The 24,405-nt window shown below is 47.0% G+C and overlaps 1 protein-coding gene across 3 annotated transcripts in view; it reads right to left on the reverse strand.

The window, feature by feature from the left end:
- ATM (ATM serine/threonine kinase) overlaps positions 1-24,405 on the reverse strand; it is a 434,777-nt gene that overhangs the window by 60,912 nt on the left and 349,460 nt on the right. The gene's annotated exons all lie outside the window — the stretch shown is intronic.

The raw sequence follows: 24,405 nt of genomic DNA on the forward strand, positions 1-24,405 counted from the left end.
CAAAAATAGTTAACATTAAAATGTTAATCTATTATATTTAACTACAGGATGATGTGAAGCATTACATTTAAGGGAAAAATAATGTACACTTAGTGTTTAACCAAATCAATTTAAGATGCTTAGCCATGTCATCTTCAACAATTTTAATCAAAGAAAAAAAAAAGAGAGGATTTTGGTACTTACCAGATAAATCCTTTTCTTTGAATCCACAGGGGGCACTGGAGTACTCTTGGGATATGGACGGGGCATTAGCAGGGATAGGCACAATTAAATATTTAAATTAGTAACCCTCCACCCCCTCCATACTCCCATGATTCCTCAGTGTTTTTTTACCGAGACGAACAGGAGCGATAGAGAGGATGATCAATGGAGAATTACATATAACATTATAACATAACAGACAACTACAAAGTTGACTCATAACATAACGGACAAATAGAAAGTTGACACAACAATAGATAACAATCACCTTAACATTTCAACAAGTCGGTGAGAATGTGTTACCATAAGATTTACTGAACTACCACAAGCCAGGTGAAACTGCTCTGGGTGGGCGTCCAGTGCCCCCTGTGGATTCAAAGAAAAGGATTTATCTGGTAAGTACCACAATCCTCTTTTCTTTTTCATCCACTAGGGGTCCCTGGAGTACTATTGGGACATACCAAAGTTTCCCCCTTGGGCGGGAGAACCTGTAACACTAGACGGCCAAAGCTAGATGCTGATGCCTCAAACGTATCAAACTTGTAAAAGCGCACAAACGTGTGCACTGATGACCACGTAGCTGCACGGCAAAGTTGCGTCGTAGAAGCTCCACGACCTGCTGCCCATGACGTTCCCATAGAACGCGTGGAATGTGCTGAAACGGATGCAGGCGGTTGTAGACTAGCATGAAAATACGCTTGACGAATGGTCAGCTTAATCCATCTAGCCAAGGTCTGTTTGGAAGCTGGCCACCCTATCTTGACTGCATCAGACAATGTATCCGTTTTATGTACTGCTGCTGTTCAGGATACATAAATGCGGAGTGCGCGTACCACATCCAAAGTAGGTGGAGTTCCTGAATCTTCTGAAAAAACAGGAACTACGATTGGTTGATTGATGTGAAAAGATGAAACTACTTTCGGTAGAAAAGCGGGATTCGTCCGAAGTTCCACTCTGTCATCATGAAAAACCAGATACGGTGGCTTGCATGACAAGGCACGCAATTCTGAAACACGCCTTGCCGAAGCTAAGGCTAGGAGAAATACTGTTTTCCAAGTTAGAAACTTAACATCCACATGTTGCAAGGGTTCAAAACTGAAGACTGCAAAAAATCCCAAACTAGATTCAAGTTCCATGTAGCTGTAGGTGGTAGGAATGGAGGTTGAACTCTAAGGACACCTTGCAGGAAAGTGTGAACTGTACGCAAAAGAGCCAAACGCCTTTGAAAGAAAATTGACAAGGCAGAGACCTGCAACTTTGGTGTAGCTAAATGTAGTCCTCCATCTAACACTGCCTGTAAAAATAGCAAAAGGCGGGATAACTTGAAAGAAGATGTCGGAAACTTCCATGCTTCACACCAACCTATATAAGCTCGCCAAATCCTGTGATAATGAGCTGCTGTAACTGGTTTCCTAGCACGTAACATGGTTGGTATAACAGACTCTGGAATGCCCTCTCGTCTTGAGAGCGGGTTCAACAGCCACCCCATCAAACGCAGCCGCGCTAAATCGGGGTAAAGGAACGGACCCTGTTGTAGTAGGTCTGGACGTAGCGGAAGCAGCCACGGATAGTTTGCGAGTAGACCGCGGAGATCCGAGAATCACGCTCTTCGAGGCCAATGAGGTGCCACTAGTATGACGGTTGTGGATTCTCTTTTGATCCGCTTTAGCAACTGAGGAAGCAGCGGAAATGGTGGAAACAGATACACAAGGCTGTGTGGCCATGCTATTGTGAGAGCATCCACTCCACTGCCACTGCCTTTGGATCTCTTGTTCTGGACACATAATGGGGTGTTTGATGATTTTGGAGAGATGCCATTAGATCAACCTGTGGGTAACCCCATCACTGGACCAACATCTGGAACACTTCTGGATTTAAAGCCCATTCTCCTGGATGAAAATCCTGATGGCTGAGATAATCTGCTTCCCAGTTGTCCACTCCTGGAATGAACACTGCCGACAACATCACTAGGTGATGCTCGGCCCAATTCAGGATTCGAGCAACTTCTCGCATGGCCATGCGACTTCGAGTCGCTCCTTGTTTGTTGATGTATGTAACTGCCGTCACTTTTTTCTGACTTAACCTGAACAGTCTGAGACTGGAGTATTTGAACTGCCTGAAGCAGAGCGTTGTAGATTGCCCTGAGTTCTAGGACATTTATTGACAGTAATCTTTCTCGGTCTGACCAGAGACCTGAAATTGATGATGTATGACCACTGCTCTCCAACCTCTGAGACTTGCGTCCGTCGTCAGAATTATCCAATTCCAGACTCCAAACCGTTTTCCCGTGGTGAGATGCTGTACTTGGAGCCAACAGAGTAGTGATACTCTGGCCCTTGGAGACAACCACACCATCTGAAGAATTTGGATTAGAGAGCCTGACCACTGTGCTAGAAGATCTAGCTGAAAAGGACGTGAGTGAAATCTTCCGAACTGGGGCGCTTCGAAGGACGCCACCATCTTCCCTAACAGTCGAATGCACAAGTGCACCGAGACTGTCCGTGGTTTGAGCACTAACAGTACTAGATGACGAATACTTTGTGCTTTCTGTTCTGGCAGGTAAATTTGTTGATCCACCGTATCCAGAATCATTCCTAGGAATTGAATTCTTTGACACGAAACCAGGCTTGATTTCTTGAAGTTGACAATCCAACAGTGCTGAACTAGTACAATGGGGGTCATTCCGAGTTGATCGCACGCTGCCGATGTTCACTGCGATCAGGTCTCCACTGCGCATGCACCCCAATGCGCACGTGAGTCGTACGGTTACAATGCGGATCGTTGCTGAGCTATTGATTTAACGAAGAATCCATACGCACAGCCGTTCGCAAGAAGATTGACAGAAAGAGGGCGTTTATGGGTGTCAATTGACCGTTTTCTGGGAGTGGTAGGGAAAACACAGGCGTGTCCGGGCGTTTGGAGGGCAGGTGTGTGACGTCAATTCCGGCACTAAAAAGACTGAAGTGATCGCAAGGTCTGAGTAAGTTCAGACCTACTCTGAAACTGCACAAAATGTTTTTGCAGAGCTCGGCTGCACAGGCGTTCGCACACTTGCAAAGCGAAAATACACTCCCCCGTGGGTGGCGACTATGCATTTGCATGGCTCTAAAAACAGCTAGCGCGCGATCAACTCGGAATGACTTCCAATGTACGTTAGTAAGGCATGTTGAAGGAGTATTTGTTGAGACGAAGCCTTAATGAGAAGATCGTCGAATCACGGAACTATTATCACTCCCAGAGATCTGAGATGAGCTACCACAGTCACCACCTTTGTGAATACCCGAGGCGCTGATGAGAGGCCAAACGGTAGTGCCTGAAATTGATTATGGTTTTGTTGTACTGCAAACCTTAAGTACGCCGGATGTGGTGGCCAAATGGAATGTGTAAGTACGCATCCTTGAGATCAACTGAAATAATTAATTCCTGTTGTTCTAAACCTGCAATCACCGACCGCAGGGATTCCATCTTCAATCTGTAGTAAGTCACATACTGATGAAGCCCCTTCAGGTTCCATATCAGTCTGACCGAGCCGTCCAGCTTTGGTACTACAAAAAGATTGGAATAATAAACTTGACCCTGTTGGTGAACTGGAACCTGAATCAAAACTGCGGAATCTACAAGAGACTGAATTGCGGTCTACAGAACCGCCTTTTTGTCTCCTGACACAGGCAGGCCTATCTTGACAAACTGCATTGGTGGTAGACAATCATACTCTATTTAGTAACCTTTCAACACTAAATTGCAGATCCACCCATCTGTGGATGTCTGAAATCACACCAAATGAACATCTGAAGGCGTGCACCCACTACTGACGATCCGAGACGGACTGGAAGCCCGTCATGCCACTGGCTTGTCAGCGGCCTTTGTGTCCTGATGATGGTTAGGGGTTTGTTAAAAAACACATCCTCTACCACACCTACTCTGTATGGTTGTTACTCTCGCATGGCCTCGAAAGGACTGAGGTCTAAAAGATTTGAACGCTGGTCCAGCGTATTTCCATGTAGGAACTGGTGCGGGCAATGGCAGGAATACAGACTTTCCCCCAGTAGACTGAGAAATCCATTTTTCCAATTCAGGACCAAAATAGGATTTTAATTACCTACCGGTAAATCCTTTTCGCATAGTCCATAAGGGATATTGGGGAATCTAGTACGATGGGGTATAGACGGGGTCCAAAGGAGCCAGTGCACTTTAAATTTCTTCAACTGGGTGTGCTGGCTCCTCCCCTTTATGCCGCCTTCCACAGGCAGTTAGGACATATATGAGAGAAGGAAATATGATAACAAAGAGTGGTGAGATTAACATACCAGCACACCACTAACATATAACAACCAGCAACGGCTGGTAACAACAACAGCAACAGCTGAACAGGTAACCACATAAAAGAGAACCTACAGAAAAGTCAACGCACTGAGGCGGGCGCCCAATATCCCTTATGGACTACGAGAAAAGGATTTACCGGTAGGTAATTAAAATCCTATTTTCTCTAGCATCCATAAGGGATATTGGGGAATCCAGTACGATGTGGACGTCCCAAAGCATCCAGAATGGGTGGGAACGTGCGGAGACTGCTGCAGCACCGCCTGCCCAAACTGGGTATCCTCTTTGGCCAGGGTATCAAACTTGTAGAACGTCACAAAAGTGTTCTTCCCAACCAGGTAGCAGCTCGTCATAGTTGTAAGGCCGAGAAACCACGGGCAGCTGCCCTTGAAGAACCCACTGATCTTGTAGAGTGGGCCTTCAGAGACTTAGGAAACGGTAAGGCTGCTGACACATGGGCCTGCTGAATAGTAAGCCTTATCCAATGAGCAATGGACTGCTTTGAAGCAGGACAACCCTTTTTCTGGGCATCATAGAGCACGAACAAAGAATCCGTCTTTCTGATCCGAACCGTTCTCTTGACATAGATCTTCAAGGCGCGCACAGCATCCAATGCCTCCAGAGGAGCAGAAGCGTCAGAACTGGACGGAATAAAAAATAGGCTGATTCAAGTGAAACGCAGAGAAAACCCTCGGCAGGAACTGCTGCCTAGTCCGGAGCTCTGCTCTGTCCTCGTAAAAGACCAAATATGGACTTTTACACGACAAGGCCCCCAATTCTGAGACACGTCAAGCAGAAGCCAGGGCCAGTAACATCACCGTCTTCCACGTGAGGTACTTGTCTTCTACCGTCATCAGAGGTTCAAACCAGGAGGACTGTTGAAATTCCAGCACTATATTCAGATCCCAGGGTGCCGTAGGCGGCACAAAGGCAGGTTGGATGTGGAGTACCCCTTGCAAGAAGGTCTGAACTTCTGGAAACACTGCCAATTTCTTCTGGAAGAAAATGGAGAGGGCTGATATCTGGACCTTAATAGAACCCAGATGTAAGCCCTTATCCACACCAGCCTGCAGGAAACGTAAGAAACGTCCCAAGTGAAACTCAGAAGGCTGATACGTGCGTTCCGCGCTCCCAGATTTCTGATGCGCTTGAGCACCTGGGAAGTAACGGAATCAGAGGAAACAGGTAGACCAGCCGGTAAGGCCAAGGCGACGTCAGTGCATCCACTGCCCTCGCCTGAGGGTCCCTGGTTCGTGAGCAATACCAGGGAAGCTTCTTGTTGCGTTGTGGCGTTGTTCGAGTGTACCTGGATCGCGTGATCCTTGAGCAGAGGAGGAGAGGCCTGAAGCAGAGCACTGCAGATCACCCGAAGTTCCAGAATGTTGATCGGAAGGAGGCTTTCGTGGGCTGACCACCAGCCCTGGAACTGCGCCCCTTGGGTGACAGTTCCCCATCCTCATAGACTCGCATCTGTAGTGAGGAGGGTCCAATCCTGAATTCCGAAACTCCGGCCCTCCAATAAATTGGAGGACTGCCCCCACCACAGGAGGGAAATTCTGGCCTGAGGCGACAGCTGTATCATTCGGTGCATCTGAAGATGTGAATCAGACCACTTGCTCAGGAGATCCAGCTGAAAACTTCTGGCATGGAACCTGCCATATTGGATCGCCTCTTAGGAGGCGACCATCTTCTCCAATAATCTTATGCAAAGATGGATGGACACTCGACCATCTCCTCAAGTATTCTTGCCTTGTCCTCTGGTAGGAACACCTTCTGGGCCACAGTATCCATCAACATTCCCAGGAACAGAAGCCGCTGAGTTGGCTCCAGATGGGACTTCTGTAAGTTGAGGATCAACCCATGGCGTGACAGAAGTTGGATAGTGCGGTCGATATGGAGCAACAAAAGCACCCTGGATCTTGCTTTGATCAGGTAGGGAACAATGTTGACTCCCTGGAACCGGAGCTGGAACATCATCTTCGCTATCACCTTTATGAACACCCTCAGAGCTATGGACAAGCCAAAGGGCAGTGCCTGGAATTAGAAGTGATTGTCCAGCAGGGCAAACCGCAGGTATGCCTGATGAGGTGGTCAAATCGAAATATGGAGGTAGGCGTCCTTGATATCCAAGGAGACCATGAATTCCTGTTCTACCAGGCCTGCAATCCCTGCTCGCAGGGATTCCATCTTGAACACCTTCAAGTAAGGATTCAAGGATTTTAGATTCAAAATGGGTCTTACCGAACCGTCCACCACAAACAGGTTTGAGTAAAACCCCTTGCCGCGTTGCGGTATTGGTACTGGAACAATGACGTGGGACTGGACCAACTTTAGGATAGCCTGTTGCAATGTAACTTGCATATCCTCCACAGCTGGTAAGCTTGACTTGAAAAATCGTTGGGGAGGAGTACTGTCGAATTCCAGCTTGTAGCCCAGAGAAACGAGATCTCTGACCCAGGTATCCTGGCATGAAGCCTCTTAGACGCAGCTGAAGTGACACAGTCGAGCTCCCACCTCGAGATCCTCTCGGGCTGGGTGGGCACCGTCATGCTGAGGCCTTAGCGGAAGCAGAACTGGTGGTCTGTTCCTGAGAGCTGGTGCTTGCAGGCTTTCTGGACTTACCTCTGGTGCCTCTAGTCGCATTGGAGGCAGCTCTGGCCTTAGATCGAAATCTGCGAGACCAAAAGGACCGGACAGACGGCCCCGGGTAGGAGCATCTTGCCGGCGGGGCCCCAGAGGGGAGAAACAATTATTTCCCAGGCGTGGAAATCCAGGTATCCAATTCAACCCCAAAGAGCCATTCCCCAGAAAAGGGGAGGGATTCCACACTACGTTTGGATTCTGCATCCGCAATCCACTGATGCAACCACAAGGCCCTGCGTGCCAACACTGCCATGGCAGAAGTCCTACCATTAATGTTCCCCTATTCCTTGAGCGAATCACAGAGGACACGTGTAGTGTCCTGAATGTGTTTTAGGAGGGTCACCATATTGACCAAGGGCATATTCCCTGAGAGGCCCCTATGAATTTGAGTGGCCCAGGAATGAATGGCATGGGTCATCCAGCAACCCGCAATGACCGGCCTTTGCGATACCCCTGCTGCCATGTAAATAAGATTTTACTCACCGGTAAATCTATTTCTCGTAGTCCGTAGTGGATGCTGGGGACTCCGTAAGGACCATGGGGAATAGCGGCTCCGCAGGAGACTGGGCACAGCTAAGAAAGATTTAGGACTACCTGGTGTGCACTGGCTCCTCCCACTATGACCCTCCTCCAGACCTCAGTTAGGATACTGTGCCCGGAAGAGCTGACACAATAAGGAAGGATTTTGAATCCCGGGTAAGACTCATACCAGCTACACCAATCACACCGTATAACTCGTGATATGATACCCAGTTAACAGTATGAACATAACAGAGCCTCTCAACAGATGGCTCAACAATAACCCTTTTAGTAAACGATAACTATATACAAGTAATGCAGACAGTCCGCACTTGGGACGGGCGCCCAGCATCCACTACGGACTACGAGAAATAGATTTACCGGTGAGTAAAATCTTATTTTCTGACGTCCTAGTGGATGCTGGGGACTCCGTAAGGACCATGGGGATTATACCAAAGCTCCCAAACGGGCGGGAGAGTGCGGATGACTCTGTAGCACCGAATGAGAGAACTCAAGGTCCTCCTCAGCCAGGGTATCAAATTTGTAGAATTTTGCAAACGTGTTTGCCCCTGACCAAGTAGCAGCTCGGCAAAGTTGTAAAGCCGAGACCCCTCGGGCAGCCGCCCAAGAAGAGCCCACTTTCCTCGTGGAATGGGCTTTTACAGATTTAGGGTGCGGCAGTCCAGCCGCAGAATGTGCAAGTTGAATCGTGCTACAGATCCAGCAAGCAATCGTCTGCTTAGAAGCAGGAGCACCCAGCTTGTTGGGTGCATACAGGATAAATAGCGAGTCAGTCTTCCTGACTCCAGCTGTCCTGGAAACATATACTTTCAGGGCCCTGACTACGTCCAGTAACTTGGAATCCTCCAAGTCCCAAGTAGCCGCAGGCACCACAATAGGTTGGTTCACATGAAAAACTGATACCACCTTAGGAAGGAATTGGGAACGAGTCCTCAATTTCGCCTTTCCCATATAAAATACAGATAAGGGCTTTTGTCAATTCTGATACACGCCTGGCCGACGCCAAGGCCCACAGAATGACCACCTTAGTTCCAGAATATTTATGTGTAGGGAAGTCTCCTGACTTTTCCATAGCCTTGGAAGTTTCTTCCCTGTGTGACTGCCCCCCAGCCTCGAAGGCTGGCATCCGTGGGCACCAGGACCCAGTCCTGTATGCCGAATCTGCGGCCCCCTAGAAGATGAGCACTCTGCAGCCACCACAACAACGACACCCTGGCCCTTGGAGACAGGGTTATCCGCCGATGCATCTGAAAATGCGACCCGGACCACATGTCCAACAGATCCCACTGGAAAATCCTTGTATGGGACCTGGCGAATGGAATTTCTTCGTAAGAAGCTACCATCCTTCCCAGGGCTTGCGTGCATTGATGCACCGACACCTGTATACGTATTAGGAGGTCTCTGTCTAGAGACGACAACTCCTTGGACTTCTCCTCCGGGAGAAAACCTTTTTATCCTGTTCTGTGTCCAGAACCATACTCAGGAACAGTAGACGCGTCGTAGGAACCAGCTGCGACTTTGGAATATTCAGAATTCGGCCGTGCTGTTGTAGCACTTCCCGAGATAGTGCTACTCCGCCGAACAACTGCTCCCTGGACCTCGCCTTTATAAGGAGATCGTCCAAGTACGGGATAATTATTTCGGCCATTACCTTGGTAAATACCTCGGTGCCGGGGACAGACCAACGGCAACGTCTGGAATTGGTAATGACAATCCTGTACCACAATTTTGAGGTACTCCTGGTGAAGAGGGTAAATAGGGACATGCAGGTAAGCATCCTTGATGTCCAGTGATACCATGAAATTCTCCAGGCTTGCAATAATCGCCCTGAGCGATTCCATTTCGAACTTGAACCTTCGTATATAAGTGTTCAAGGCTTTCAATTTTAGAATGGGTCTCACCGAACCATCTGGTTTCGGTACCACAACATTTTGGAATAGTAACCCCGGCCTTGTTGAAGGAGGGGTACCTTGATTTCACCTGCTGGAAGTGCAGCTTGTGAATTCCCGCCAGTACTACCTTTCTCCGAGGGCAGCAGGCAAGGCTGAGGTGAGGTAACGGCGAGGGGGAGTCGCCTCGAACTCCAGCCTGTATCCCTGTGATACTATTTGCAGAACCTAGGGATCCACCTGTGGGCAAACCCACTGGTCCCTGAAGTTCCCGAGACGCGCCCCTACCGCACCTGTCTCCACCTGTGGAGCCCCAACGTCAAGCGGTGGACTCAGAGGAAGCGGGGGAAGATTTTTGATCCTGGGAACTGGCTGCTGGTGCAGCTTTTTCCTTCTTCCCTTGTCCCTGTGCAGAAAGGAAGCGCCTTTGACCCGCTTGCTTTTCTGAAGCCGAAAGGACTGTACCTGAAAATACGGTGCTTTCTTAGGCTGTGAGGAAACCTGAGGTAAAAAAATTTTCTTCCCAGCTGTTGCTGTGGATACGAGGTCCCAGAGACCATCCCCAAACAATTCCTCACCCTTATAAGGCAGAATCTCCATGTGCCTTTTATAGGCAGCATCACCTGTCCACTGCCGGGTTTCTAATACCCTCCTGGCAGAATGGACATTGCATTAATTCTGGATGCCAGCCGGCAAATATCCCTCTGTGCATCCTTTATATATAAGACGACGTCTTTAATATGCTCTATGTTAGCAAACTATTTTCCCTGTCTTAGAGTATTAATATTATCTGACAGGGTATCAGACCACGCTGCAGCAGCACTATTTATGCTGAGGCAATTGCAGGTCTCAGTATATAACCTGAGTGTGTATATACAGACTTCAGGATAGTCTCCTGCTTTTTATCAGCAGGCTCCTTCAAGGTGGCCGTATCCTAAGACGTCAGTGCCACCTTTTTTGACAAACGTGTGAGCGCCTTATCCACCCTAAGGGATATCTCCCAACGTGACCTATCCTCTGGCGGGAAAGGGTACGCCATCAGTAACTTTTTAGAAATTACCAGTTTCTTATTGGGGGAACCCACGCTACTTTATACACTTCATTCATTCATCTGATGGGGGAACAAAACACTGGCTGCTTTTTCTCCCCAAAAATAAAACCCCTTTTATGTGGTACTTGGGTTCATGTCAGAAATGCGTAACACATTTTTTATTGCCGAGATCATGTAACGGATGTTCCTAGTGGATTGTGTATATGTCTCAACCTCCTCGACACTGGAGTCAGACTCCGTGTCGACATCTGTGTCTGCCATCTGAGGTAACGGGCGCTTTTTTGAGCCCCTGATGGCCTTTGAGACGCCTGGGCAGGCGCGGGCTGAGAAGCCGGCTGTCCCACAGCTGTTTTACGTCATCCAGCCTTGTAAGGAGTTGACATTGTCGGTTAATACCTTCCACCTATCCATCCACTCTGGTGTCGGCCCCACAGGGGACGACATCCCATTTATCGGCCTCTGCTCCACCTCCACGTAACCTTTCTCATCCCACATGTCGACACAGCCGTACCGACACACAGCACACACACAGGGAATGCTCTGACTGAGGACAGGACCCCACAAAGTCCTTTGGGGAGACAGAGAGAGAGTATGCCAGCACACACCAGAGCGCTATATAATGCAGGGATTAACACTATAATTGAGTGATTTCCCCCCCAATAGCTGCTTGTATAAACAATATTGCGCCTAAATTTAGTGCCCCCCCTCTCTTTTTAACCCTTTGAGCCTGAAAACTACAGGGGAGAGCCTGGGGAGCTGTCTTCCAGCTGCACTGTGAAGAGAAAATGGCGCCAGTGTGCTGAGGGGGATAGCTCCACCCCTTTTTCGCGGACTTTTCTCCCGCTTTTTTATGGATTCTGGCAGGGGTATTTATCACATATATAGCCTCTGGGGCTATATATTGTGATATATTTGCCAGCCAAGGTGTTTTTATTGCTGCTCAGGGCGCCCCCCCCCAGTGCCCTGCACCCGCAGTGACCGGAGTGTGAAGTGTGTATGAGGAGCAATGGCGCACAGCTGCAGTGCTGTGCGCTACCTTGGTGAAGACTGATGTCTTCTGCCGCCGATTTTCTGGACTCTTCTTGCTTCTGGCTCTGTAAGGGGGCCGGCGGCGCGGCTCTGGGACCGAACATCAATGGCCAGTTCCATGCGGTCGATCCCTCTGGAGCTAATGGTGTCCAGTAGCCTAAGAAGCCCAAGCTACCACCAGTTAGGTAGGTTCGCTTCTTCTCCCCTTAGTCCCTCGCTGCAGTGAGTCTGTTGCCAGCAGATCTCACTGTAAAATAAAAAACCTAAAATATACTTTCTCTCTAGGAGCTCAGGAGAGCCCCTAGAGTGCATCCAGCTCAGCCGGGCACAGGATTCTAACAGAGGTCTGGAGGAGGGTCATAGTGGGAGGAGCCAGTGCACACCAGGTAGTCCTAAATCTTTCTTAGCTGTGCCCAGTCTCCTGCGGAGCCGCTATTCCCCATGGTCCTTACGGAGTCCCCAGCATCCACTAGGACGTCAGAGAAATTAGATTTCAGTGTAGTCTCTATTTTCCTATCCCCAGGATTCTTCATGGTAAAGGAGCCCAGGGCAGGCAGCACCGCCTCTTTGGACAGTCGAGAGACTGATACATCAACCCATGGGGGTGTCTCCCAAAATTTCCTACCTTCAGGAGCAAATGGGAAAGTGCGCAATTTTTTTTGGGACACTTTGTATTTTCTTTCTGGATTTTTCCAGGCCTGTTTGAATAAGTCATCTTACTCTGCAGAATCAGGGAAAGTGACATTAGGCTTGTTTTGTACAAAGAAAAATGACTGCTGTGATGCAGCGTCCTCTAGAGGGAGCTTTAACACGTCCTGTATAGCCAGGGGTTCAATACCCTGAGCAGAATCGGAATCCCCACTAGCGGGGTTTTAGTCCTCCCCATCCTCCTGTATATCCTCATCTGTAAGAGAGTAGTGCAGGTAAACCACGCTTCTGAGGACCTGCATGAGAGAGGGGGGCTGTGCTGCATCTGCCCTAGCAGCTAAATCTGCAACAGCTTGTTGTAGTAGTTGAGTTTTCTGTACATTAGCAGTGAGCTGGGATGACATATCTGACATCATAGTTTTAAGAGACCCTAGCCAGTGGGGCTCTGGACCCTCTCCTCAAGTCCCTTCACTGATTTGTAAAGATTGGCTGCATTGTTCACATGAAATAGAATCAGATGATAATGGAGAGAATCTGGTGTGGCATACACTGCACAACTTGTGTTTACCCATGTTTCACAGTAAGCACAATAACATACACATACACCCAGACAGTTATATTGCAAGCCTGCCCTACTGTATGTGAGAAGAGACACACAGAGAGAAGGACACCAGCACACCCCTAGCTGTACAGCCCCAGCGAGGCTGTCAGCTAACTATATCACAGTAAACACTAACAAATTCTGTCCTGTAGAAGACCCAGATAGTGTACAATAGCGGTTCACCCCCTTTGCCACAGCCTGTACCTAATATCCAGCGTGGCTGAGGAGTCAGGAAGCGCTGTTTGTGCTGAGTATGGCTGCAGTAAGCAGAGGAAGACACCAAAATGCCTCTGGTCCCGCTCTGAGGTAGCTCCGCCTCCTTCAATGGTGCCGAAGCTACAGTGATATATTATACTGGCAAATTCTCCTTTCAGCCTAAAAACATCACAACTGCTAGTCTAAGCGGTTGTGCGGCAGTCTACACGGGGGATCTAAGCGGAACCCCCCGGAAGGGTCCTGTGTTCAGCCGCACTTTGAACCGGAGGACCCCCCCCTAGCGGGGCCCCTGGTTTGTACTCACCACAGATGTCACCCTCAGGCAGTGTTTGGGGTGTGCGGCGTGCTGCGGCTGTGACAGCCAAGGCGCAGTGCCCCTCTGAACATCAACCCCTCAGGACGGTGGTCCTGCAGCGGGGAAGCGGCTCTGCACCTCGTAAGGCCGGTGACTGTCCCCCGCCTAACTCCCACGGTGCAGGTATGCTGTGGCCCAAACAGCATACCGAAAATAACAAACATGAAAAAGAAATTGAAGAAAACTCTCTAGAGCTCAGAGATGTGCATCCTCTCCTGAGGGCACTTTTTCTAAACTGCCTGTGGAAGGGGGTATAGAGGGTGTCAAAGTCAGAAAAATATCTCTATACACACTGCCATATTTGCACCTCATACACGTCCGCACTGCGCATGCATACGCTCTCCCGTGCGTGCGCATACTCACAGTCGCGGGCACCCGCAGGCGCACGGTATGCGTATTTACGGTAGAGTTTATGTGATCGTAGCGTGCGACTCAATCGTTACATATTTTAACTGTATAATGTATTTTGTAGATCATGGTCCCTTTGATAGATTCTGAAAGTTTAGTTAATATAGCATGTTCCTGGACAGGGGGATCCCTCTTTGTATTGTACGAAGGGTCTAACAGGAGTCATACAGTGGTGTTTAGTACCCATCGGAAGAGTATTTAATTAGCAATATTCCGGTGTTGGTTTGGAGCGGATTAATCGCTCGTGCGAATAGTTATGGACATAAGAAGTTTATGTCCATTTACTATTATTTGCTCTTACTTAGCCATGCGGCGGGAAACCCAGTATCCCACCCACCTGAGCTGTTGGAAATCGTCACAGCCCACCTGTATGAATCAACCTATGACCTTTTGTTATAATGCAAAGCCGAATTCCTGTGTCCAATGAACAATGAGATTGTAGGGACCATTGAATTGTATTGTGTGTGGGGCATAAATAGACAAGCCGATCACATCCAGCTCACTCTTCAACGGTTATCATTGCTGAAAATCGGGAGCTGGATGTCCAGAGGCGCATGCGATCGTTTCCCCTTGTGCGTAAGTGTTTCTCCGCAATCATATTGTTCTTACTGTTATTGTGAGCCATTTCTCTCTCTCTCTCTTCTCCTCTTTCTCTCTTATTTTCCCTTAAAACATAATTGTATTGTATTGTATTTCCTGTGTAGTTATCTGGTTAGGTAGTCTATGTTATATTGTAGTGTATGACTTGTATTGTGTTAATTCTTTTGCAAGTATATCATTCATAATATATATATATTAGGCGTTGGACCCTAAGCCCAGGTATCTGTGTATTTCTTATAGTGTTTAGTATTCTCAGAGCGTCGGTGACGCTCGAACAGCATTTGAGTTAATAAGGTTACACTAGGTTGCATCTACACCCTATTTCTACACTAAGGTTTTACTGCATAATATACTGTTTATGGTTTAGATATAAAGGTTTAACATTGTGAGCGTCAGCGCCGCTGGTGATCTCCTCGTGGTCCCGAGCGTCCGCTACGCTATAGCGAATCATTACGTTAGACGGCAGCCAATAGCGTGCCTGCCTGTGATCTCTTGGCCGTGAGCGAACGTGACGCTTGAGCGTCTCGACTACGGCTAAGTGATTGTTACGCAACTTGCGTACCCTTACGGTACTCCATACATAATTAGCGTACAGTGTTCTTAGACCTCATAAAGGGTTTTATATGCGATAAATATTTAGCTTTATCAATTGGCGGCTCGCCCGTCCTTCACATATCTGCACTAGGTAATTTCAGCAGACATTATCCAGCAGCAAAGGGCGGGAGGTCATATTCCTCGTAGTGCTGTTTGGATAAGCGTCTGCTTCGCTTAGTAAAGGGTGCTGAAGGAATCCGGGACCGGAGGTAAGAACAAAACGATAGTGTCTTTTTAAAACTGTTTATTTCTGTCTTGCGTACACACGCACGCATATCTGCATTTCTTTTCATTCGTGTATTTTCATATATCACTCTCCTGTTTGCCATTGTATAATTGATAAACGTACTAAGAGAGATTTGCCGCTATTTCATAGTTAAAGAATAAAGGTAATACAGTTAAGGTATAGAAATACACACAGCTCTACCTAAAGGTAAAAGGAGAGATTGGTGTGGTGTGCGGTAGATGATCGAGGATCATCTACATTGATAAAACGTGTTAGTTGTGTTACGGTGGACATTGGTTTTGTGTACACGTGTCTCTAACAAAGGGCTGAGACTCGCGTACGCAAAGGCCGACGCACGCAGCGTAAATTACGCAACGGAGCGTCTGGGTACGCCCACGTAACTCAAGTCACACGATAGTGTTGATTGTTAAGTAACGCAACAGGCGATAAATAGCGCAACAGGCGATAAATAGCGCAACAAGCGATAAATAGCGCAACAGGCGATAAGTAGCGCAAATCTATTTTAAATTCGAAATTTAAATTAATAGATCCTTCTCCTAATTTGTAACACATCTGGTCTAAAGAGAAATTTCTGCGCAGAAATAGAAATAGAAACAAAAGAGTATATGTGGTGAGTGAGTGTGTTTTTACAATTTTGAGGATTGAACCAAAAGAAATCATCGAGTTCTCGTGAAGGTACATACGTGTAAGTGACATGCACGGTGGCTAGGGAGGCATCCTTGGTTAAACATAAAATTTGAGCATTAGAGTATAGCAGACCAGGAGGTCATACTGTAGCAGACCAGGAGGTCATAACAGACCAGGAGGTCTAGGTACAGCAGACAAGGAAGTCCGCTATAGAGTCCACAGGCACAACACCAAAAAAAGGGTTGGTGCAACACCCATATAGGCCATACAAGCTCTTGCTGAAGGAATTCGCAGCCGCAATTTTCGATTCCGCTGGTCGCTCCGTACATAAGATTAGTTGCTTATGTGCTGAACGATTGTACCACACGTAATTGTGTGCATTAGTAAACCTGACCGGTACTATTTGTGTACGAAGGTCATAAACGCTATTTGTACATTCTAACGTGATTTGTGTAATTTTTTATTTTTTCAAAAAGGGAAGTTCGCTGGTCACTCAGGAACTATCTGACAACCACACCTTTACTGGAAAGGGTTAATGCTCTGCGGATCACACTCACATGTTCCAGTAAACAAAGGTTAATAGGGGCCCTGGGTCGAGTACGCCAGCACTATATCAGTGTGATCAGGTCGTATTGGTCGGCGTGGGCGAGAGAGTGAGGTGCTCGGTAAACTTCACCGTCAACCTATCGTGAATATCTTGGTTTTTTGTAAGGTTCCGTAACACCTGCAAATTATGGGGGCCAGTTGTTCAGGAAGGGGGCGATCAACCTCGGTTCGGGTTGATTCTATAAACCGACCAGTCGGGTCGGCAAGGTACGTAATGTGTGAAAAGTACGGAAGTCACACAGAAGCTTTATGTGATGAATGGGAGAGAATGACAGTACATGACGGGGAGAAATTCCCAAGAGTAGGTAGCTTCAGCACAGAAGTGTTAACGAATTTAAGGAGAAGGATATGTCTCATTAAATCAGCAAAGAGACGAATCAAGCATTATGATTATTTGCAGTTGTGGCAACAGGAGGGTGACATACAGAGAGGATTGGCTCAGGCGGCGGGATCTGGCTCGATCAGGAAACTGATAGCCACGGCCCCACCGCCACCATACATATCAGGAGAGAAATTGGTTGCGGAGAATGACGCACTAAGGTGTAACAAACAAACACTTAGCAACTGTGTAAATGTTAAAGATAATGTTAACCAATTAACCAATGCAAGTATTAACCCGTGCAAGTTGTACCCTGTTTTGAACTTTCCCCAGGAGTGTGATCAAGAGGACGAATCGGCAACAATATCAGCGCTCTCTCTAGCAGCCACCATATCAGAAACAACAGTAGGCACGGCCCAACCCATAAGATTAGTAACAAAGCCCCCTAGCGGAGGGACAGGTGAGGTCGTATCAACGGGTAAGTACGGCACCATACACTATGCTGAAACTATCTCACCACAAACTGCAGAATCTACACAGAATGATGTTGTTAGAATTAATCCTGTTAAGGTAATAGTAGTGCCAAATGGGAAAACGGACACTTCAGGAGTCACTCCTGTTAGGAACATCGCCATGTATAGCCCGTTTACCCGAATGGAATTAAGGACCATAGTGTCTGAATTCCCTGACCCTAGAAAAGATTTAGTTGCTAGCCAAAAATACATCAGAGACCTAGGAAACACTTTAGAGCCCAATAATAAAGATTGGCAAGTACTGCTAAGAGCTTGTTTACCCTCCAATGTCGACGCAACTCAATTTTTAGCTGACTGTGGATTAGATCAGGATGTACCTCTTACAGATGTGTACAACAAAGATAATGTAAAAAGAATAAGCTTACAGTTAAAGGAGTATTTCCCAGCGGTAGTTAAATGGAACAAGATATTCTCCATTAAACAAAAGGAGTCAGAAACAGCTGCAGAGTATTTTCACAGAGCATTATCAGAGATGGCAAAATACACAGGCATAGAGGACATTAAAACAAACATAAACCATCGAGAAGTAGCAGTATCGGTACTGATGGATGGTTTAAAAGAGTCATTAAAGACTAGGGTACAGACCACACAACCATGTTGGCGAGGTCTGTCTGTGGCTACTTTGAGAGAGGCTGCTATTGATCACGACCGGAATATCACCAGACACAGGGAGTCACAAGGTGATAAGTTAATGTCAGTAAGTATACAGGCCCTGACCACAAAACAGCCTGTGTTAATATCACCAAACCCTGTGGGTAAGTCAAACGTGGTAACATGTTATTTTTGTCACAAACAGGGACACTATGCACGAGACTGTAGATCGAGAAATGTACAAAAATCTTATCAACCCCCTAGACAACGACACGACACACGACATTGGGATCAGGGTCCACAGAGACGGAGTTATGAGCCACATACAGGGGAAACAAAAAGATACCCCCCGAACAGAGACTGGCATGCCTCTGGTAGTTCCCAGCTAACTCCCTCACAAGTAGTTGCTGCCAGCGGGATTCAGGGAGGTCACCATACCCAATAGGGGTGTGGCCATACCTGTAATCTGCAGCCAGTAAAATTGATTGCAAGCCTTGGAAGTGAACCCGAAGTTGCAATTAATGTAGCTGGTAAATCATTAAACTTTCTTGTAGATACGGGGGCGGCCAAATCAGTGATAAATTCGACAGTGGGCATGAGAACCACTGGTAGGACAATTCCAGCCATGGGAGTAACAGGAGTAGTCCAGCATTACCCTGTTAGCAAGCCAGCCGAGATTACAATAGGGCCTTTACATACCAAGCATTCCTTTTTGCTGGCTGCATCGGCACCGACCAATCTCCTGGGAAGAGACTTACTGTGTAAAATGGGGTGCGTCATTTATTGTACTCCTGAAGGTGTATTCTTGGACATACCTGAGAATCACGCTCAGGAAGTGCGAGACATGTTAGACTCCCCATCAAAATTAATGTCACATACCATTATGACAAATAGGACTCCCTCCCAAGTAGAAGAAATGACATCTCAGATACCAGAGTCACTTTGGACTAAAGATGGACAGGACACTGGATTAATGGCAAACGTAGCTCCGGTAGTTGTACAAGTAAAAGATGGTAGGATAGCTCCAAAAATCCCACAGTACCCTCTGAAGCCAGAGGTGGAGTTAGGAGTTTACCCAGTAATAGAGCGCTTGCTACAACAGGGCATTCTGGTAAGAACGTCTAGCACTGCCAATAGTCCCATCTTCCCTGTGAAAAAGAGTGGGGGGAGGGGTTACCGGCTAGTGCAGGATCTAAGGGGGATTAACAAAATAGTTGAGAGTCAGTTCCCCGTAGTGCCAAATCCAGCTGTCATCCTAATGCAAATCCCTCCCACTGCGAAATTTTTCACTGTTATTGACCTCTGCTCCGCTTTCTTTTCGGTACCTCTGCACCCTGACAGCCAATATTTGTTTGCATTTACATACAGAGGAGTCCAATACACATGGACTCGATTACCACAAGGATTCATAGATAGTCCAAGTATATTTTCCCAGGCTTTGCATGATTGTTTACAGTCTTTCCAACCAGAGAGTGGATCAGTATTAATACAGTACGTGGATGATCTACTACTGTGTTCTGATTCATTGGAAGCATCCCTGAAGGATACGAAACAGCTCCTGTTTCATCTTTCAGACACAGGACACAAGGTTTCCAAAGACAAGTTGCAATTATGCCAAACTAAGGTAAAATATTTGGGACACTGTCTAACACAAGGACTGAGACACCTGACCGCTGATAGAATTCAAGCAATTAGAGACATGACTCTGCCACAAACCCAGCAACAGATCAGAACGTTTTTAGGAATGTGTGGGTATTGCCGTAACTGGATCCCAGGATTTTCCATTCTAGCGTTACCTTTGCAGGAGATGGTCTCCTCAAACAAACCTGATCGGATTTCGCATACAGACGAGTCTGAGACGGCATTTGAGAGACTTAAACAGTGCCTAACGCAGGCACCAGCATTAGGTATGCCAGACTATGGGAAACCCTTTGAGCTATACGGAACAGAAAGTGCTGGTTGCGCGGCAGGCGTACTAACCCAAAAGCACGGTGATGCCAGCAGGCCAGTAGCATATTACAGCGCTCAGCTAGACACGGTAGCGCGATCCCTCCCCACATGCTTGCGAAGCGTTGCTGCGATAGCATTGCTAGTAACGAAAAGCGAAGATGTAGTGCTAGGTCACAACCTCACAATTCATACACCACATGCAGTGTCAGCCTTGCTGAATTCTGCCCAAACCAGGCACGTCTCATCAGCGCGGTTTACAAGATGGGAATTGGCACTAATGGCCCCCGTAAACATCACCATAAGGAGATGCAGTGCATTAAATCCTGCAACATATCTCCCAGGTGTGCCTGGACAGGCACAAAGGGTGGAGGATGAGAGTGGTGGGGAAGGAGGATTTAATACAAAGGAAGACACACATGATTGTATGGAATATTTGACCCAAAATTTTACCGCAAGGCCTGACATCAGTGACAACCCACTGGAAGATGTAGAACTTACGTTCTACACGGACGGTAGTTGTCATAGACAGTCAGACTCGGGAGACTTGTGTACTGGATACGCAGTCGTAGATGACCAAGGCACCATAGAAGCGGAACCGCTAGGCCCACCTCACTCAGCCCAGGTTGCTGAACTGGTCGCCCTAACCAGAGCATGTGAATTGGCTAAGGGTAAGTCAGCCAATATCTACACCGACTCTAGATACGCATTCGGGGTAGTCCATGATTTCGGAGCCCTATGGCGCCTCAGAAATTTCATGACGGCAGCTGGTACACCGATAGCGCATGCAGCTCACATAAAAAGGCTTCTAACAGCGATACAGGAACCCGACAGAGTGGCTGTTATCAAATGTAAAGCACACACATATAGCCAAGACCCAGTATCACTTGGTAACAGCCGAGCAGACGAAGCTGCTAAGTTAGCAGCTGGTACCCCCAGACAGACACCACACAACTGATGGTATTTAATACCATCAACACACAGAAGTTGTGTGAGATGCAAAATTTGTGTTCCACACAGGAAAAGGCAGTCTGGAAGGCAAAAGGATATGGCCAGGAGTCCTCAGGACTCTGGACGGATGGACACGGTAAACCAGTGGCCCCCAGAGCATACCTTCCATGTTTAGCTGAGGCAGCTCACGGGCTGACTCATCTGGGCAAGGAAGGGATGTGCAAGTTGGTAAGAGCATATTGGTGTGCCCCAGGATTTTCATCTCATGCGAGTAAAAGAGCAATGTCATGCCTTACCTGTTTGAGAAAGAACATCGGAAAGGCAATACCTACAGAACCATCTCATATCCCACCTGCCGGCGGCCCTTTCCAGGTAATACAGATTGACTTTATTCAATTACCCCCTTGTCGAAATTTGAAATATGTACTTGTTTGTATAGATGTTTTCTCAAATTGGGTCGAAGCATTTCCGGCGGCCACAAATACCGCTATGTTTACTGCTAAGAAAATTGTGCAGGAATTTGTATGTAGATATGGTATCCCTAGAATTATCGAAAGTGATAGGGGTACCCATTTTACAGGTGATGTCTTTCAAGGAATGTGTAAATTGATGGGAATTGATAGCAAGCTGCACACTCCATACCGTCCACAGGCGAGTGCGAAAGTGGAAAGAGTGAACAGCACTATTAAAAATAAACTGAGTAAAGTGATGGCAGAGACAGGATTGACATGGCCAGAAGCTTTACCCATTGTACTGTACAGCATCAGAACCACTCCCAGGTCCCCTCTTAATCTGTCTCCCTTTGAAATCTTGTTTGGTCGACAACCGCATGTTATGATTAACCCTCAGGATGATTTGAAGTGTAACAATGAAGTGACTGTAAAGTACTTGATTAACATGAGTAAACAGCTAAGGAATCAAAATGATAATTTGAAGTTGGTGATTCCTGATTTACCAGATAGTAATTGTCATGACATTGAACCTGGGGATTATGTAATGATACGGAATTTTCTACGCTCAGGTTGCCTTATTGACAGATGGGAAGGACCATACCAAGTCTTATTGACTAGCACTACAGCATTGAAAGTTGCCGAGAGAGAGACTTGGGTTCATTCGTCCCATTGTAAGAAGGTTGCTGATCCAGAGAGGTCCCGTGATAAGGAACAGACGGTAGAGGACGTTGTATCACTGGAGTGTCTGTTCCAGGAGGACTGAGGCGGCACCTGAGCATCAAGAATCACAAGATCAAAAGCAGTTGTCGATCCCCCGTTTCCCTTTTATTGTTTTCTCCACTTCCCATCCCCTCTCCCTCAAATTATTTTTCCCCCTCCTCATTCTTCTTCGTTTCCTCCTATAAGATGGACTTGCCCCAAGAGACTGTGATCCGGATTTTCCTGTTGACCATGATGTTAACCAGAGCAGTCTGTTCCGGCGAGAGTACCATGGAGGTCGAGAGAGGTTCTGGAATGGGTTCTGATGACAGAGATGGAGGCGTAGTTTTCCGAGAACAACATAATCAACAAGCAAAGGCGAGTATCAGAAAACGATCCGATAGCATTGACAATAGAAGGAATTGTGAAGGATTGTTAGCTGAAGAAAACTGTATCTGTAGGCTCTGTGACAACGTAGTGGAGGACGGGTGCATCAAGAAATGCCAATCCAGTTTTAATATCCATATGGACCGACATCCATTGAGTGACTATCACTCCTTAGTGGGTAGTGTGTTAAATAAAACAGATTGTTGGGTATGCTCTCAAGTACCTCAAGGTCATAGCAAATCAGGGCTAGTACCATTTCCTTTAACGTTAGGGGAGGTACTTGAGTTAAGTGGTGGGAGACCGGTGGACAGGAGGTTTAATATCTCCAGCCCTCCTAGTTTGAAGCTCCACCAATACCATGTGGATAGGTCCCTATTATGTTTTAACATCTCCAATCCCCGAAAGCCGGGAAATTGGGAAGTATCATGGAGTAACCAAACCATGACCTTTTCGCATAGAGCAGATAGAATGCCTACAGATACAGAGCTTATACGCCACATAGCCAGTAGAGGAAAATCTTTCCGATATAGGTATACCTTAGGGAATAGGATTACGAGAGTTGGAGAGGTATCACCAGGATACTGTGCACATATCGTACAACCTGATACGTGTACTAAGCAGATGGAAGAATTAGGGTTAGGAGATTTCACATGGAAGGTGTGTAATATGGTTATGTCCTACTCCGTCCCATATGTTCTCCCCGATGATGCATATTTCATATGCGGGAGAAAGGCGTATAAGTGGCTTGCCCCAAACTCTGAAGGATTGTGTTATATTGGAAAAGTACTGCCTGAAGTAATGACTGTATCACATGACAAAATGAAAGACATACACCGTGTTGCCCAAACTCCTTATACTCACACCCATTACGAGCACGTAGTTAAACGGCACCTGATAGAAAGAACAGAGCATCCGGCCTCTGACATGATCCATGAATCCACCGGGATTCAGTTTCTAATCGCGTTAGACATCACTCGCACCGCCAGAGGAGTGTTGAATTATAAATACATATCTGCGCTTGCAAATTTGTTAGATAATATCACTGAAATGTATGATGACACGTTTAGGTATACTGGAAGAGAACTTCAAGCTTATAAAACAGAACTGGTACAGCATAGAATGGTTCTTAATTACCTCACAGCAGTAACAGGCGGATATTGTGTCACACTGGCAACACAATACGGCGTGAAATGTTGCACATATATTACGAATAGCACCGAGGACCCGGTCGAGGTCATAGACCAAAAGATGGACGATATTCTCCAACTGAAGTGGGAATTTCGCAGGAGACACAATCTCACTCTCGCTGCTGTAGGTAATGAGCTGACTGGTTGGGTGTCATGGTTGAACCCACGAAATTGGTTCTCTGGTTTAGGAGACTGGGCTCAAGGAGTCATAATGGATGTTGGGAAGTTTCTCCTATGTATCTTAGGTGTTATCATAACGATTGGCTTGATATTTAGATGCGGTCAGGCTTTAATGAAGTGCAATCGTCGTACTAGGGTAATGAGTCTGAGGAGTGAGGAAACTGTAATTCCAATGGATTTGATTTATGACCCAAATGTAGAAACAATGATGTGATGAAAATGCGATTTCTACGGTCCGTTTCTTTCACCTGTTTTTCCGTTTCCTCCAAGGTAAAAAGACCCACTTGGACGAGGAATTTGATGAGCCGATATACAGACAACAGATGGATTAAAGAAGAAGTTTTGTCACTTACTCGTATCTCCTTCAAACGACACATGCAGACCCGCTCTCAAGTCTTAGGGAGAGATGGGAGAGTGACGTAGGTCCCATGGACGGGGAAGACTGGGAGGGCGCTCTGGGTAACCCGAGCCAGGTCACCAAATCGCTGCGGTTTCAACAGATACAGTTTTTTATTCTACATAGATCATACATGACACCGAGCAGGCTGGCCAGATTTAGGACAGATAGTGCTGGCGGTTGCCCC

Source organism: Pseudophryne corroboree, chromosome 2 (genome assembly GCF_028390025.1).
Source record: "Pseudophryne corroboree isolate aPseCor3 chromosome 2, aPseCor3.hap2, whole genome shotgun sequence".
In the NCBI taxonomy this organism is placed as follows: Eukaryota; Metazoa; Chordata; class Amphibia; order Anura; family Myobatrachidae; genus Pseudophryne; species Pseudophryne corroboree.